Below are 4,475 nucleotides of genomic sequence, written 5' to 3' on the forward strand. Positions count from 1 at the left end.
ATTGATAGAAAAGTGCATAGTTATGAGAATATCTAGGCACGATCATGTATATTGCACTACAAAAAAAAGACACATCCGTGACATTTTGCGCCGAACGAAAAAAAATTCTGTCATACATATGACACTTCTATGACGATAATTGTGACAAAACCCGGTATCATCATAGATGTGGTGGGCTCCTACTTCTATGACAAAAAATCATGACAGAAAATTGGCTTTTCGTCCTGGGCGAGCCAGAGACGCAGCTGCATGACATTCTTTGTGCCGTCCATGACAGAAAAAACCATGGTAGAAGCGAGGGTGAGGAAAATTTTGGGGAGTTCCCGGTTACGATGGGAGGTCGAGGGCCGAGCGATGCGCGTTTCTCTTGTACACGTACGCGCGTGTGTGCGAGGCGTTGGCTCTAACTAAACCCGAGCGAGGCGTTGGGCTCTAACTGAACCCGAGCGATTGCACTTCAGGCTACGCGTTACTGAACCCGAGCGATCGATTGATGGCTGTTAACTGAACCCGATCGAGCGATTCCTTCGCTGCTGCTGCTAACTGAAGTCGACCGACTGGATGAACAGTGAGTGTTGCGGGGGGGGGGGGGGGGGGGTTGGATGAACAGTGAGCGGTGGCATTGCCTCTGGATGAACAGGACCCCGTGGTGTGGAGGGCTGGATGAACAGTAGACGGTGAAGGGGTGGATGAACATGACCCCGTGGTGTGGAGGCTGGATGAACAGTAGACGGTGGAGGGGTGCCCGTGGAGGGGTGGATGAACAGGACCCCGTGGTGTGGAGGGCTAGATGAGCAGTAGACGGTGGAGGGGTGCCCGTGGAGGGGTGGTTGAATAGTAGCCAGTGGAGTAGCACACGGTGCAGGCTGGATGAACACGAGCCCGTGGAGGCTGGAGGAGGTCGACGGTAGCCCGTGGAGGTTGGAGGAGGTCGACGGTGGAGATGAACAGTATCCCATGGAGTCCCGTTTTGCGTTACGCCACACCCCTCCCAATGAACATGACCCCCGTTTTGACCGTAGCGCTCCAACACAAGTCCGTTTCGTCCATTTTGTGGTACGCCACACCCCTCCCGATCAACAGGACCCCCGTTTCGACCGTAGGAGGTCCGTTTCGTCCATTTTGCGGTATGCCAGACCCCTCCCGATCCACAGGACCCCCGTTTCGACCGTAGGAGGTCCGTTTCCTCCGTTTTGCGGTACGCTAGACCCCTCCTGATGAACAGGATCCCGTTTCAAACGTGGCCGGTCGAACACAAGGCCGTTTCCTCCGTTCTGCGGTACGTCAGGCCTCGTTTCCATCGCCTGTTCCATCCAAGCCCTCCCGATGAACACAACCACGCATTCCGTTCCGACCAAGCCGGTTGGCTCCCCACGAACACGACGACGATGTTGTTTCTCCATTCCGACCCAGCCAATGTACACGAGCCCTGGCCGTACGTATATATGCGCGAGTAGGCATTCGAGACCCCGCCCGTATGTACACATACGTGGCCGTATTTTCTTTCTTGCACCCTGGCCGCGGTACGTACGTGTACATGCTACGTGCATGCCTCTACTATGACATGTGCGCGCCTCTACATCAACCAGTATATGTGTACCTACACGTTCGCGACCAGAATGACAACGCTACGTACACTTCGACTAGGTGGGTCCCGACTGTGAGGCACTTCTTTGCATGTGAAGATGTAGCTGGTGGGTCCCAGCAGTTAGTGGGGCGAATCGTTTTTTTTTGCTCGGACGCACTTCCTTGCGTGCAAAGATGTAGCTCGTGGGTCCTAGCAGTCACGGGGAAACATTTTTTCATGAAATACGGTGGCCCGCCCGGTGGGTCCCTGCTGTCAGGTGGAGGAATCATTATTTTCCGCGTAATAAGGAGGCACTTCCTTGCTGCGGCCGTGGACCCAGCTGTCAGCCTCTCCACGTACAGTCCACATCCGATGGAAGTTGTTCCTTGACCACATTGACCACGCCGCGCCGAGAGCACCAGGGCGGTGGACGACGATGAGGCCTAGGAAGGGGACGACACGGAGCCGGTGAAGACGCGGTAGTGGATGCCCACGCGGAGAGGAGTATGAGGGTTCACTCGTTCGGCTACGGTGTGAGGCTGCCGTCGCCACAGGGCCTGGCCAGCGGTGGGAATAGTAGGGGGGTGAGGCCTCCGCGGCAGCACAGCCGGCCATGGGAGGCAGGAGCAGGCGGCACGACCGGCGCTGCTTTGGGCGGCTGGAGCAAGAAGACGAGAGGTTGAAGAAGCACTACGGCCGTTGGATGGACATCGTACGGTCACTGGAGCTAGAATCGTTCATATTGACTAAGTTGACAAATCCCTCCGCCCCGTCAACTTAGTAGCCCCACAAGTTAGCCTCCCACCAAGGTGGGTCCTAGCTAGCAGGGGGAGTACTCATTTTTTTGTGCGTAATAAGGAGGTACTTCCGGTGGGTCCGAGGTGACAGTGGGGGGAACGTTTTTTTCACGAAATACAGTGGCCCGTCCGGTGGGTCCCAGCAGTCAGGGGGGAAACGTTTTTTTCACGAAATAAGGTGGCCCGTCCGGTGGGTGCCTGCTGTCAGGTGGAGGAATAATTATTTTGTGCGTAATAAGGAGGCACTTCCTTGCGGCCGCCATGGACCCAGCTGTCAGCCTCTCCACGTATAGTACTCTTCTGATGGAAGTTGGTCGCTGACCATGTTGACCATGCCATGCCGAGAGCACCAGGGCGGTGGACGACGGCGAGGCCTAGGAAGGGGACGACGCAGAGCCGGGGAAGACGCAGCAGTGGAATACCGCGTGGAGAGGAGTGCAAGGGTTCACTGGTTTGGCTGTGGTGTGAGGCTGCCATCGCCGCATAATAACAGGGGTGTGGGTGAGTGGAGGGATGGCCTGGCCAGCGATGGGAGTAGTATGGGGGCGGTGAGGCCTCCGTGGCAGCACAGTTGACCACGGGAGGCAGGGGCAGGCGGCACGACCGGCGCTGCTTTGGGCGGCTAGACCAGGAAGACCAGAGGTTGAAGAAGCACTACGGCCATTGGATGGACATCGTATGGTCACTGAAGCTAGAATCATTTATTATTAACTAAGTTGACAAAGCCCTTGGTACGCTCCAACTTAGTAGGCCCACAGGTCAGCCTCCGAAACGATGCGCCCCAGATGTCAGGGGGAGGAATCATTTTTTGGGCGGCCGAAGCTAAGAATATCCGAGACTGAAGAAGAAGCACGACATCCGTTGGATAGACATCCAACGGCCACTGCTGCTAGAACCGTGTGTTGACTATAATAAGTTGACAAAGCCTTGCATACACGTCAACTTATTTTTTTAGGGGACGCGTCACTTAGTAGGCCCACAAGTGTGTGGCAGAGAACTTATAGCCCATTTGTGTTTTGTAAGAATGTACAGCCCATTCTTGAATTCTAATGGAATTTACAACAACCCATTTACAGTTTGTTAAAAGTACAGCCCATTTTCTAGCTAGGACAACGATTAATAATTTTAGCCAACCGTTGAAGAAAGAATTCAGTAAAATTTCCCACATTTTGATGGGATCCAAAATATTTTTATCCCGAAATTTCTAGTCAGATTAAATATAAATTTGTATTATGTAAAAATCCAACGAAACATTGCGCGCGCAACAATGAAAATTTAAGATTTTCAAAATCCATAAATAATATTTTATAAACTAATTTCGTGTTTGGTGCATTTTTTATAGTTATTGCCTAGTTTCTATAATTACATCCCATTTATTATTTTTTAAAGCTCATTTTCCTGTTAAGCCTAATGCATCCCTCCTAGGAAAGATTTGTAGCCCAGCGGGGCGGAGAATAACAAGTTGACCTTGCCTCGGTATTCCTCACAAAGACGTATAGCTGGGCTAGCCATTTTCATCTGGAAGAAAATAGTATTTGGGCTGGATAACTGGCCTGGGCTAGACGAGCCACAGCCTGCCCAGTTAATACCCTACTCTCCTCTGAGCAACAACGAAATCATCGCTAAGAAAAACTCTGCAGTGCTCACGCCTCAAAAACACAAATACTGCTTGAGCTGCTTGGTCGCAGCTCTCGGCTACACCTTGTGCCTTTCTCTCGTTTATATTGACTACATATGTTGACAATGGTGTGGGACTGTGATGTAAGGAAACCAGGAGAAAGCACAAAAAATATAGTTGTACATAAAAAGGAGGCACTTGCGTACGTACGGCTATGGCCCTAGTGGGTCCCTAGAGTCATCCTGTCAAAATAAAGTCATCTCCTCAATCCTCATGTTCGTTGACGATGTTAACAATGCTCGGCGCCACGGCGAGCACAACAACTAAAAGGACAACGGAGAGGGCCGTGCGGGCCCTACGGATGGTCTGATACAGTGCCCGCTTCTCATTCAGGAAGCCAGGATCATCGGACACCTATGAGCACCTTCGAGAAACTGAGACGGCATAAAACGGTAAGGCCGCGCTTGGGAGCTCTGGTTTATTTCAAACCTAT

Source organism: Triticum aestivum, chromosome 2B (genome assembly GCF_018294505.1).
Source record: "Triticum aestivum cultivar Chinese Spring chromosome 2B, IWGSC CS RefSeq v2.1, whole genome shotgun sequence".
Taxonomy (NCBI): domain Eukaryota; kingdom Viridiplantae; phylum Streptophyta; class Magnoliopsida; order Poales; family Poaceae; genus Triticum; species Triticum aestivum.